Below are 14389 nucleotides of genomic sequence, written 5' to 3'. Positions count from 1 at the left end.
TACAGATGTAATGCAATACCTATCAAATTACCAATGGCATTTTTTATGGAACTAGAACAAAAAATCTTAAAATTTGTATGGAGACACAAAAGACCCCGAATAGCCAAAGCAGTCTTGAGGGAAAAAAACGGAGCTGTAGGGATCAGAATCCCTGACTTCAGCCTATACTGCAAAGCTCCAGTAATCAAGACAATATGGTACTGGCACAAAAAGAGAAACATAGATCAATGGAACAAGATAGAAAGCCCAGAGGTAAACCCACACACCTATGGTCAACTAATCTATGACAATGGAGGCAAGGATATACAATGGAGAAAAGACAGTCTCTTCAATAAGTGGTGCTTGGAAAACTGGACAGCTACATGTAAAAGACTGAAATTAGAACACTCCCTAACACCATACACAAAAATAAACTCAAAATGGATTAGAGACCTAAATGTAATACCGGACACTATAAAAGTCTTAAAGGAAAACATAGGAAGAACACTCTTATTTTTTTTATTTTTTTATTTTTTTTGCAGTATGCGGGCCTCTCACTGTTGTGGCCTCTCCCGTTGTGGAGCACTGGCTCCAGACACGCAGGCTCAGTGGCCATGGCTCACGGGCCTAGCCGCTCCGCGGCATGTGGGATCTTCCCAGACCAGGGCACAAACCCCTGTCCCCTGCATCGGCAGGCAGACTCTGAACCACTGCACCACCAGGGAAGCCCCGGAAGAACACTCTTTGACATAAATCACAGCAAGATCTTTTTTGATCCACCTCCTAGAGTAATGGAAATAAAAAAATACATAAACAAATGGGACCTAATGAAAGTTAAAACTTTTGCACAGCAAAGGAAACCATAAACAAGACGAAAAGACAGCCATCAGAATGGGAGAAAATATTTGCAAACGAATCAACGGACAAAGGAATAATCTCCAAAATATATAAACAGTTCATGCAGCTCAATATTAAAGAAACACACAACCCAATCCAAAAATGGGCAGAAGACCTAAATAGACATTTCTCCAAAGAAGACATACAGATGGCCAAGAAGCACATGAAAAGCTGCTCAACATCACTAATTATTAGAGAAATGCAAATCAAAAGTACAGTGAGGTATCACCTCAAACCAGTTAGAATGGGCATCATCAGAAAATCTACAGACAACAAATTCTGGAGAAGATATGGAGAAAAGGGAACCCTGTTGCACTGTTGGTGGGAATGTAAATTGATACAGCCACTATGCAGAACAGTATGGAGGTTCCTTAAAAAACTAAAAATAGAATTACCATATGATCCAGCAATCCCACTACTGGGCATATATGCAGAGAAAAACCACAATTCAAAAAGACACATGCATCCCAATGTTCATTGCAGCACTATTTACAATAGCCAGTCATGGAAGCAACCTAAATGCCCATCGATGGACAAATGGATAAAGAAGATGTGGCACATATATACAATGGAATATTACTCTGCCATAAAAAGGAACGAAACTGCTTCATTTGTTGAGACGTGGATGGATGTAGAGACTGTCATAAAGAGTGAAGTAAGTCAGAAAGAGAAAACAAATATTGTATATTAACACATGTATGTGGAACCTAGAAAAATGGTACAGATGATCCAGTTTGCAGGGCAGAAATTGAGACACATATGTAGAGAACCAACGTATGGACACCAAGGTGGGAAAGCTGCGGGGGGGTGGTGGTGTGATGAATTGGGAGATTGGGATTGACATGTATACACTGATGTGTATAAAATTGATGACTAATAAGAACCTGCTGTATTAAAAAAATTTGATCAAATGTGTTCTATTGGAAAGAAGCAAAAATAGACCATGTTTACTGTCTAAGTTATATAATAATTTAATGATATTTAGCATCCGTTGCAGATGTATTTATTATTGCAGATTGTATTTGCTTTATCAATGTCTTTGCTTTGGTAATTAAAATAAAATAAAATAAAGTAAAATCTAGAAAAAAAATGGAACGCTTCATGCATTTGTGTGTCATCCTTGTGCAGGGGCCATGCTAATCTTCTCTGTATCATTCCAATTTTAGTATATGTGCTGCCAAAGTGAGCACTAGAATAGGTTTTATCATTTAGTACTGTGACTTCAGGCAAGATACTTAACTTCCCAGAATATCTGTTTGATCGTCTGTTAAATAGATATATAATGCTTACCTAATTTAAGTAGTATGAGGATTAAATGAGATAGCATATTGACATGGTAAAAAGGAAGAAGGGATTATGTTCCTGTGTTACATAGCAATCTTTCTTTCTAGATTTCATTGACATCTACTTGTCATTGTTCAATAATGCCAGGACTGTAGTGAGAGAGTCAAACACATTACCAAACCACTCAGTTATAACTAGCAGTCAACTGATGAAGCTTTTTGGGGGGTGAGAGGAAAATTTTGTTTATTTTTTCAGTAAAAATAATTTTTCTGACCATCCTGGTCTTAAAAATAAAGGATTCATGATTATTCTTCAGAGGAGCCTCTCCTTCAAATGCTCTGGTTCTAAACATTCCATTAGCTCAAGACTGGTAATAGATTTTGTGTGCCAACCAAACTAAAATGCAGCTTTTTTTTTTAAGACACCTTTTATAGAAAAAGGCAATATTTTAAAAAATCTTATGGGAGCAGTTCCACTTCTAATGTTGATGGAATAAGATCAAACCAGACTGAATCCTCCACAGAAAACAACCATAAAATCTGGACCTAATACAAATAGCAGCTACGTGAACCACTGGAAAGTAAACAGAAAAAGATCGACTATAGTGGATTATACTTGTCTAGAAAAGTGGAGTTCCCATTTTTTGAAACTTGCAGCCTGAGACCAAGTGTGAATGGTGCTGAAGGCAGCAGGGACATGATGGAAAATGGCCTGGTAAACCAGAATACTGAAGCCAGAAAACTGTGAGAATAGGTAAACTCTGGAAGAAAAAAAAATCACAAAGAGTGTTATCAAATTCTTCCTACCCATATATTTGACCCATTAACCACACTTGCATGAAACAGAAAGCATCTTGGCCAGTAGTAATCGAACTGAACGGAGACTAAAGCTGCCACCCAAGAAACAAAGTTTGCATTTTCAATTTTGCATAGATTGATAATTGAAAGGATTTATCAGACTCCACAGAGCACACAGTTGGCCCTCTCTATCTGTGGGCTCCACATCTGTGGAATCAACCAGTCATGGATTGAAAATATTCAGAAAAAAAGAAATTCCAGCAAGTTCCAAAGAGCAAAACTTGAATTTGTCTTGTACAGGCAACTAGTTGCATAGCATTTACATTGTATTTATAACTATTTACATAGCATTTGCATTGTATCAGGTATTAGAAGTAAATGTACAGATGATTTAAAGTATACCAGAGGATGTGAGTAGGTTATATGCAAATACTATGCCATTTTATATAAGGTCATATTACATAAGGTATATAAGTGAATTTTGGTTATCTGCTGGGTGTCCTGGAACCAATCTCCCGTGTATATCGAGGAATGACTGTACTCATGTAAGACTTTTATTAAAGGCAGAGGATATGGTACGTCAAGAGGAAAAAAAGTTAAAAAAAAAAGCACTGAGGGTGCTTGAAACCTCCAGGCATAGCTCCCCAGGGTCTGTTATGTTCACAAAATGAATATGTATTTCACCTTGGGGCTGAATTGCCAATATTTCTCTGATAAATCTTGGTTTCAGGAGAGCTGCCCAAAAGTTTCCTGCAGGCTCTTTTATGCTCTTCTGGGTATAAAAGCCAAGCCCAAAAGTTTAAATGGTCATGCCAGGTGTAATTCATCAATAAAGAAGCTGATCTTGGGTGCCTCCAGGGAAGTTTTGAACTTAAAACAGAATATTATAAATCATTAGTTAACTGACTGATCTTTTCTTGGCCAGGATAGGTGCCAAACTTCCAGATGTCCCTGGAGATAAACATAGAGCTGTTCTAGTCCAGATCAAAAATAATTTTATCCTACACAAATTCCAATAAGATAATTGCCTGCTAAAACAAAAGAAATGACACACATCAGGGGAAAATAATAGAATCCAGAATCTCAACAACTTAACATTTATAATTCCTAGGGTATAATGAAAAATTGCCTGACATATGAGAAACCAGATAAATGGAACATATTGCCAATAGAAAAGAAAACCAATTAAGAGCAACTCTGAGATGACACAAGTGTCGGTACTAGAAATTAAAGGTTTTAAAGTGGCTATTTTAACTTACCTCAATTAAGTAAAAAACTATATATTCACGACTGAATAAAAACGTAGGAAATCTCAGCAGAGAAATAAAAATGGTAAAAGAAAAACCAAATGGAAATTTTAGAACCAAAAAATATATGTTAAAAAAAAATCACCAATGGTTGGACTTAGAGGAATGGAGATGACAGTAGAATGAATTTGAAGATAGATCAAAAGAAATTAGCCAATATGAAGAGGAAAAAAATAGAGAGCCTCAGAGATCTGTCAGATGATAGCAAATGGTTCTATATGCATAATGGTTCAAAAAGGATATGAGAATGAAACTATAATAGACAAAAAATTAATTGAAGATATAATGGCCAAAATTTCCCAAATTTGATGAAAGACAGAAATTTTCAGTTACAGTAGTTGCACTATTGAAAATGAAAGATAAAGAGCAAATTGTGGAGAAGCAAGAGAAAAATGACATTTTACATACAAGAGAATAATAATCCAATTAATCAGCTCACTTCTCATAAATTATGAGGCCAGAAAAGAGTGGAACATTATGCATGAAAATACTTAAAGAAAGAACTGTCAACCCCAGATTCTATAACCAGTAAAAATATCCTTGAAAATAAAGGCAAAATAAAGAATAAAAATCTATAGAAGCATCTTAATGCCATCTCAATCAAAATCCCAACAGTTCAGTTTTCTTGTTTATCTTTTAAATACTTTGTATGTGAAAACTGGAAAGATGATTTTTAAAAATCATATGGAAATGCAGAGCCAAGTACAGCCAAGACAATCTTGAAGAAGAACAAAGCTAGAGTACTTATACTATCATATATCAGGACCTATCATAAAAGTATAGTAATTAAGGGAACATGTTATTGGTGCAAAGATAAACAAACTGACCAATGGAACAAAATACAGAGTTCAGAAATAGACCCAGACATGTATGGTCACCTGATTCACAACTACGATAATACTGGGAAAAGGATGATCTTTTTAATAAATGATGCTGAGTAGACTGAATTTCTATAGCAACAAAAATGTATTCTGACCCCTAATTTATACCATACACAAAATCAATTTCACAGGTGTTGTAGATCTAAATGTGAAAGATAAAACAGTAAAACTTTTAGAAGGAAACATGAGAGAATATCTTTTTTTAAAAAAAAAATTTATTTATTTATTTGGCTGTGCCAGGTCTTAGTTGCGGCACAGGGGATCTTCATTGCCTCGTGCAGGTGCAGGATCTTTAGTTGTGGCGTGTGGGATCTAGTTCCCTGGCCAGGGATGGAACCCAGGCCCCCTGCACTGGGAGTGCAGGGTCACTGGACCACCAGAGGAGTTCTGAGAGAATATCTTCTTGATTTTAGTTGGAGTAGGCAAACATTTCTTTAAAAGATTGTAAAAAGTACTAACTGTAGAGAGAAAATTGGATAATTTAGACTATATTACATCTACAATCATTTCTTTAATCAAAAGAAACCATTGGGGCTTCCCTGGTGGCGCAGTGGTTGAGAGTCCACCTGCCAATACAGGGGACACGGGTTCGTGCCCCGGTCTGGGAGGATCCCACATGCCGCGGAGCGGCTGGGCCCGTGTGCCATGGCTGCTGAGCCTGCACGTCCGGAGCCTGTGCTCCGCAACGGGAGAGGCCACAACAGTGAGAGGCCAGCGTACCGCAAAAAAATAAAAAAATAAAAAAAAAAAGAAACCATTAAGCAAGTAAAAAGGCAACCCAGAGAAAGAAAGACTATTCACACTACACTTACCTGACAAAGGACTCATAGAACTCCTACAAAATGACAGACAACTCAAAAGACCTGTACTAGAATGTTCAGAGGATTTTCATTTATAAAATCCTCGAATTGGAAATTACCCAAAAGCCCATTAACAGTAGAAAAGATAAATAAATTGTGATATAGTCATACAAGGGAATATTACACATCAATAATAATGAATGATCTATGATGGCCTGCAAGAATATGAATGAAAATGAAAGAAGCCAGACACAAAAATATGTTAACACACTAGCATTATTTTAATAATCATAATAAAGTTTTTAATAATCCAAAAAAAAAAGTCAGACACACAAAATAGTACATTCTGTAAGATTCAACTTAATTATTAAAGAGAAGGGGGAAAAATAGGAAAGAATTAATAGTGATTATGCTTATGGAGGAAGTATTAATGAAAGGAAGGGCCTTCAAGGAAAGCTACAGGGATGCTACTGATGTAATTTTCCATTTCTTGATATGACTGCTGGTTAAACAGGTGTATCTGATTTGCAAAAGTCCTCCAAACTTTACATTCAGGATATGTTCCCTCTTCTTTAAGTATGTTGTACATCAAAAAGTTCGTATAAAACAAAAGAGAGGCAGACGGAATAATCCAAAGCAAAATTAACTAGCAAGTCAGTGGCAAAAGAGGAGTTCTAACTTCCAGCCTGGAATGCAGATCCTTTCACTCAGAGGCTGGGGACAGAGCGGGGGCTGGACAAAAAGGCCATTATCAGAAGGACCATTTGGCCTGGGCCTCCTATTCAGGAAGGGCCCCAAATGTGAAGTTTTTATATCACTTCCAAATAAGATTATACATATAGTTAGGAGATAAACTGACATTTTGAAGAGTATGTTCATCAAAAATCTTTAAACATTACCAGTTCATCCTACCTTATGATAAACTATTAAGCAATTGTATACTGTTTTAGTAGATCCTGTAATTTATGATATGAATAGCAAAGTTATATATCTTTATGGGGGCTTATATTAAAGTTATTAACTAGTTCATTTAAATTTCAAAGTATATCAAGCATTTTATAATATGGCTTTGGCATGTCTTCATTTTTAAGGATATCGGAAGCCCCTCCAAATGAATCTGACTTATTAGAATTGCCTGTATGTAAAACCACAAAAATATTAAAGAAATAATAGGGTTTCCATAAATGTTTCTTGAATCTGAATCCAAAATTGCAGTTTTCATTACCTAATTAAGGTCTAAAATAAAGATTGATTCTATGTCCTATCTGGTTTAGTGGTCAATTCATTAAAAATTTCTGTTAAAGCTGGCTATATTTTAGAATTTAGTCTAAACACACAATATGCTATCATTTTATGGATGAGTGTAATCGAAAAGTCTGATTCACAAACCTGTAGTCTTTTCCCCCAATGGATAAACTGTTTCATAAAAAGCCAAGAAAGTTACTGAAACTCTTTATATAGAAATCCATAAAAGGAGAATCATATCACTGAGCTATATCCATTGCCTCTATTAATGCTTTGGAATTTAAAACAAAAACAAAAAAACCTTCTATTATCTGTAATCATCAAAGCTTGATTTCTTTCACTTTCCACGTTAATATTTTGAACTTTAATATTTAAAATCCATTCATACTTTATTCAAGAATGAAAATAAAAGAACTACTAAAATTATTGAAGGGAAATCAGTTATTGGAATGAATCCCATCCAATAGATTTAAAATGTCACCTGAATCTTCCAAACACATCAAGTTTGCTGTTTTGACTGGAAATTTTATAAAACAGGATTGCCAGGAGAATACTGAACACCAACTGTTGCTGATGCTTGCAAGATCAGAAGTTAGGTGATAACAACCTCCTATCAGTATTTCAACATGAGTGGCCCAAGGCCAGGAAAATGACAGGGGTGCAGGGGTGGGCTGAAGAGGGTCAGCGTGAAACATAAAGGAAAGCCCACTGAATATGAATCAATCTGAACTTCACATGATGTAGGATTCAAGTTACTTATAAAGCAAATATTTAGAAAGGATTATGAAGCATTAAGAACACATATTAACTTCAAAAAAAAAACCATTTAAAATAGCCATGCCATTTTTAGGGGTAGATATATAACGTCTTGAGATGGGGCCATTCAAATGTAAAATTGTTAAAATATCCCTATATGTTCTTAAGATGCTCCAATTCTTCTGGTATCTCCTTTCAACTCATGGCTTTTGCTTCCATCTCTTAACACCAGGAAGCCAGGAGCTAATTCCATTTTCCAGTGTACTAAGTTGCACTATATAAGCAATACACAGTTTCCCTGTTTTATGATGTCTGTAATTTACTTTTAAAAACTTCAGCAAAGATGCAGTACTATAAACGTGTTTGTCTGTTGGTTGCATACAGAGTTAGTTACTTGTAGAGTATGGGTACTTAATCAAGAATTCATGGCTTGGCATGGGTGGCAAACATACATCAAAAAGGCTACCTCAGAGAGGACTACAAGTGCTTCTTGTATTCATGTCTTTGAAACACACCAGATATTTGCTAATTAGCATCCTGAATGTCAGATATGGATTTTTACTGATGAAATTAGTGATTCGTTAATTAGCATAATGGACGGTAGAAACAGGCTCTCCTTGGTGAAATAAGTGATATTCAATTTATGTAGATTGGCTATAATCTAGAGACCTTTGTGTGAACAGAATTTAAGAAACTATTTACTTGACCCCCAAATGGTCATGTATCCAGTCACTGGTTGGGAGGATATCCGGTGGCTGAGTCTTTCTATTACAATCAAGTGCTATTTCTGGAATATTGTCACTTCTGCTTTAAAAGAACTTTTCGGGCTTCCCTGGTAGCGCAGTGGTTAAGAATCCACCTGCCAGTGCAGGGGACACGGGTTCAATCCCTGGTCTGGGAAAATCCCACATGCCGCGGAGCAACTAAGCCCGTGCGCCACAACTACTGAGCCTGCGCTCTAGAGCCCGCGAGCCACTACTACTGAGCCCATGTGCCACAACTACTGAAGACTGGGCGCCTAGAGCCCGTGCTCTGCAACAAGAGAAGCCACCACAATGAACTTTGAGCCCGCTCACCACAACTACTGAAGCCTACGCGCCTAGAGCCCATGCTCCGCAACAAGAGAAGCCGCTGCAATGAGAAGCCCGCGCACTGCAACAAGTAGCCCCCACTTGCCGCAACCAGAGAAAGCCCACACGCAGCAACGAAGACCCAATGCAGCCAAAAATAAATAAATGTATATTTTTTTTTAAAAAAAGAACTTTTCATGCAAGGTGGTAGTCTCAGCACCTAAAAAGAACAGTTGGGACTTTGTAGAGAATACAAAGCAAGTTGTATGAAACGTTTAGAGTCTGGTTACTAATAGGTGTTTATTTAATAAGTATCTAAATGTGAAGCCAAACTTGGTCTAAGGCTTGTTTTATTTTGAGCTGGTACTGGTGTCATGAGGGAGTAGCTTTAATACACCTCAGTCTTTTGTGATGTGCACTAATAGGTGCCAAAAAGAACTAAAGGTCAGTTCTATCAAATTTAGGTGAGTTCACAGGCCCCTTGATTCATTTCTGCTCATTCCCATAAGAATTTATACCCTCAGTCTTTTCAAACTGTCTTTGTAAGTCACAATGGTAAACTAATTTTTGTTAATTTTTCTTCTACCCTTTCCAAGAATATACTTTCATCTCCATTTTCACCTTCGTAAAAACTCCAGTGTCTTAATCCAAAGGTGGAACTTAATGATGGAAAACCTAGCCTCTACAGGGAATGAATAGGTTAATGGTTTTGGTCTGAAAGAGCTTTGCATGTCCTTAAGCTGTACTTCACTAGGTGATATTCTGACTTTATATTGAGCTGACCTTGGCCTCTACTGTTTTGTTGTAGGTGACAACATGAATCTCCAAGAATTTAAAAAGTCACCTAAAACTTCCAACAGATTGGACTTTGTTTTTATATCAGTAACCACTTTCCTGCATAACTAACAAACCCTCACTAGCATAGTTCCTGAGACATAAATATTTGCTAAATGAATTAATGTAAACATTCACAAATGATCCAAAAAATTAACCATGCTTAATAAGAAAGGTGAAAAAATTTAAAGTATTAAATAAGTGGTTTACCAGTTACTTCTTCTGATGCTGATTTTCACTCTGTACAGAAGGTGGAGCCAAAGACATATTTATCTACTGGCTGGGAGTCTCCCATTAAACAAAACAAAACAAAAATTCTTCCCTTGACAAATACTTTGTGTGTAGCCTAATAGAAAAATTCACTTGGAAATAGGTGTAAGCTAGAGAATAAGTTCAGATTTTACCCAGGTTCAGACAACCTTTTATCCTCAAACCCCTCTCAAGGATGACAGAATGATAAATAAATGGCAAGCAAGTTTCAGTTAAGTGAATACTCTGGAGTTCCGAAGTAAATTGTCAGACCCCAGAAATATATCTATTGAAAAAGGATTCTAGCACAAGTGGGTAATATGTTGGGAAATCTACACTATTCCAAAGGAAATATGGTTGACCAACAGTCACTTTAAGAACCCATTTTCTGGCTGGTTTTACCAATTTGGGTAGAGTATTTCTGAATTTGCATACTTTTGGGGTTGCAAATTAACTTTTTCTCCTTCCTTACAGTCCCATAAACATTAGATAAAATAGAAATTTGGTACCTGGTTAGAATTATTCTGATGTTAATGAAAGGAAATCCATAAGACAATGCCATCTTAATCCAATACAAAATCATCCTAGACCCTCCCAGTCTTTCATAATCCTTTTATTCTTCTACAACTGCCTTTGGATTCCCACAGAGGTATTGCAAACTTCAACTCTGATCAACTTGTTCTACTCTTAGAGTCAGCTGATAACCTCATCTACTTTATTTGAGAAGTTACTTTTAAACCCTAGCTTTCTAAAGCACATACTCTCTACTTTAAAACATTTTTTTTCCTTTATGGTCTTCTTTCACTCTTGTTTGAAAGGAGTAACTGCCTTTTTTTCCAAAGTTAAGACTCCCCCAAGTACCAGGGTGATATTTTCCTTACAAATAAACCCACTTCCCTTTACCTGATTCTACCTTGCCTCTTTCTTCATTCTTTTTCTTTGCCTGTATTAAATGAGGAAATCCACTGAGGCTGTGTGAGTGCTGTCTTTTTGGCACACTGCCTACATACTATCTCAGTTATATTACTTGTACCTGTGGTTTCAAATAGCAATTCTATGGGTAAAACCCCAAATCTTATAGCAATTTTAAACTGAACTCCACAGCCCATGTTTGAAACTGCCAGCCACGTATCTTCACCAAGATGTTTCAGTTCTTCATACCAAATTTTCCAAGTTGAAATCATTAAATATCTTTCAGCAAATCAGTTCCTCCTCCGGACTTCCTTTTTGTGTGTGTGTTAGTAACATTTTCCCAATCAAAACTCCAAAATCAGTTTCCACGATCCTCTCTTGTCCTCCCCATTCAATCTATCATCAAGTTCTGGTAAATCTACCTTCTTGTCCTTTCTTACTCCTAGTACCCTAGTTCAGGTTCTTATAACTAACTCACTCCTCTACCATTACAATATTCTCCTTACTAATCTTCAATCTTTATCCATCAATTATTTTTTAACATCCATGCTACGCATTGAAGTGGGAGTAATCCATCAGAGTTTGTGTGAGATAAGCACTCAAAATCCTTAAAAATTAATCCATTCATCCCTTAAAATTTCAAAAATTGCTATTTTGAAACAAAGGTAAAAATCAAAAAATGCAGTTGGTTTTCATATTAAGAAATACTTCGCGCGATTCTGAGAAATAGTCTACTCTTCACTGTGCCAATAATGTGTGTTTCTCAATACACAGAGCAACATGGATAAAACGGAGTCCAAGGCCTGGCTCATGGCGGCACCTAAAGAAATTCTGCGGAGGACAGAACTCTAACTGACTGTCCCTCATCTCTCAAAGAGCAGTGTTGCCTAGCACATCAGGCCGCATCCATTTCTCCTGCATAGACAGGGCCTGGCAGTCAAAGAACATACAGTTCTGAAAAGTCAGTGTTTATATTAATGAAATGGCATTGGTATTTTTGAGAATATGAGAAAAACATTTAAAAAAACCTATCCTACAATTTTTGCAAAAGATTCCAATGGAGATAAGCTTCTAAGGTCAGATAAATGGGATACTTTAAAAAATGTATATTATTGGTCAAAATACAACTCACCAGCACTGCTACAGTATGAAGTATAATAGGAGTTGCTGCTAGACATTTGGAGAAGCTTCGAGGGGTCCATGAAAGGTAACTGTTGTCAATGTTCCAACAAGGAAGCCATTCAGCGGCCCAGCTCTTCTTGAGCACTCTTACTCATAGGATCAAATCTTGGTGGCATTATTCCAAAAGAAGAGAAGATCACATAGAATGTCTTCATCTTTTATGAAAGATTTTGTGGAAATCACTTTAGAAATAAAAGATATAGTACAGTCCATATGTTAGGAGAACTTATTATTTAATTGCTGGCTAATGCTATGACTAATCTCTTTGGCTTAGAAAATGGTTCAAGCAAGTTCCATGAGTAACTTATTTTGGTATAAAGAAGTTCTTTCTTTCTCTTTCCAGTTGGTCACATAAGCAATAGACTAAAAAGAAAAGGTTCCAGAATACTTAGATAACAATTTCATTTTATACACCTAACAAAACAGAATTGGAAATAAACACAATTTTTCATTAAAGAAAACCCTGTTATAGAATAGCCAATTGCAACTTTTCTTTCATGTAACTAATTCTGAATTAGCATTTTAGGAAATTTTTAAAAATAAAATGGATGATTTCAGTAATAATTGTACTTGATAAATCCTTTTACAAAAGTAAACCAAATATTTACATAAATTAAATGAAGCACAGACTTCTTTTTGTTTTTTAAGGGGGAGGGAAAGCAGATTTTCTTCAAATAAAAAGAATAAATTATATTTTCGTGAATGTGTTCTGAATCAAAGGAAGTAATTTTTAGTTAGGACAAAACAATAAACTGATTTGAAGGAAAGGACAATGTAAATACAAGACCAAAACAATATTTATGGATTGCTGAGCTTGAAGAATTGAAAGTCAGATTATAATTTCTATTTCTTTTTTCCCCTTCTTTAACATAAAGAAAAATGTACCCTTAGAAATAGCATAGACAGCAAATAAGAGAGCAAAACACTGTCTTAACACTACAACATTTCAAAAGGTGTTTTATTAATCATTTCAATGAAATGAAACTTAGGGAGAGGTATCTATCAGAAAACATTTGCCATCCTCTTCTTTTCTGATATCTGTACTACTGAGAAGAGTAAAGAGTATTAAGGCTGGATGAGTTTGCTTTGTTTCCAGAGAATAATGGCCAAGAGATCTCCCTGCCCAACCTCAGGAGCATCACTGAAGCCAGTTTATGGGAATTGTCCTACCACAGCCCTCTAGTATGGCATCTGGAGAGTCCTCAAAGGATCTACCCACTCTAAGATTGAGGCCACATGACTCAGGCTATTATAAACCCTAATGCAGAGTGCTGAAGAGGGAGGAACATGGAAGTGGTGGAAAAGCACATAAAAATTATATGCAGACCTCTGCTGTCATCAAGCAGAAAACTATCCAGTGGGTTTTAGAGAGGGAGATGGTCTCAAGGAAGGTTGATAGTTTCGGGACCCACTTAATGCCAACTTAACATATGAGTATGTCATAAAAATATCCTGACATTTCACTACAAAAGGGATTTCATTTTTAGTGAGTTGGCATGAATGGGGCTGAGATATTATAAATTTTCAGTTCCCTGGAGATCTGGCAGAGGTTAGATATCAAGATTTTCACAGTCAAAATGTATTATATATTATACAGTTATAACTATTGTTACATAAAACTACATTGTTTTTGCTAAACTGCAGTAAAGAATAAAATTCAAAGCAGTCAAGGGGATGGAAGGTGGATTTGGATGGGCATACCACCATAAAATGTTCATTTTTGAAATTTCTCTCTCCCATCTCCATTTCCTTTGTTCACTGTCCCTACTTAAACTAACAGGAAAGGAATTAGCTCATCAAATAACTCACTCACACGCACCTTTAACCCCACACACCTTGGCCAATAGGAAACAAGTATGCCTTGGCTATACTCTTTTCCACCACATTAATTTACTGTAATATTACAGTAACTAAAATTTTAGAAAAGGTAGTAATATTCTAAAATGCACTGCTTCTTATCATCCCTGGACTTTTGGTGAAAAAAAGCACTAACTAAAACCCATAATTGTTGCTGTAAGGAGCAACTACAAGTAGTGGAACTCACGTCGCTAATGCTATTTCATTTCTCTAGTCAGCAGATTTAAAGTACAGCTTTATCCGGGCTGGTTACTCCTCTTTGCCTCTTCTCCCCCACGCGTCCACATTCGCCGGCCTCCTCTCCACTCTCCTGCCCGCCTTTCCTCTTCCCCGCCCCTT

At 36.4% G+C, this 14389-nt stretch overlaps 1 long non-coding RNA gene and 1 other non-coding gene across 3 annotated transcripts in view; both read right to left on the bottom strand.

Annotated features, from left to right (window-relative positions):
* LOC112064630 (uncharacterized) overlaps nucleotides 1–14288 on the bottom strand; it is a 56023-nt gene extending 41735 nt beyond the window's left edge. For both annotated transcript variants that reach the window (XR_008618357.1, XR_003681450.2), the window contains exons 1-2: nucleotides 14238–14288; nucleotides 12144–12375 (exon numbers count right to left, since the gene is read on the bottom strand). This is a non-coding gene — a long non-coding RNA (uncharacterized lncRNA). The remainder of the gene's footprint in view (nucleotides 1–12143; nucleotides 12376–14237) is intronic.
* Nucleotides 1960–2066, bottom strand: LOC112064668 (U6 spliceosomal RNA). The gene has a single exon (XR_002891597.1). It is a non-coding gene; the product is annotated as a U6 spliceosomal RNA (small nuclear RNA).
* Nucleotides 14289–14389: the final 101 nt, after the last annotated feature.

Source organism: Physeter macrocephalus, chromosome 10, assembly GCF_002837175.3.
Source record: "Physeter macrocephalus isolate SW-GA chromosome 10, ASM283717v5, whole genome shotgun sequence".
Lineage (NCBI taxonomy): Eukaryota > Metazoa > Chordata > Mammalia > Artiodactyla > Physeteridae > Physeter > Physeter macrocephalus.
This window is presented reverse-complemented; position numbering and strand designations above follow the sequence as displayed.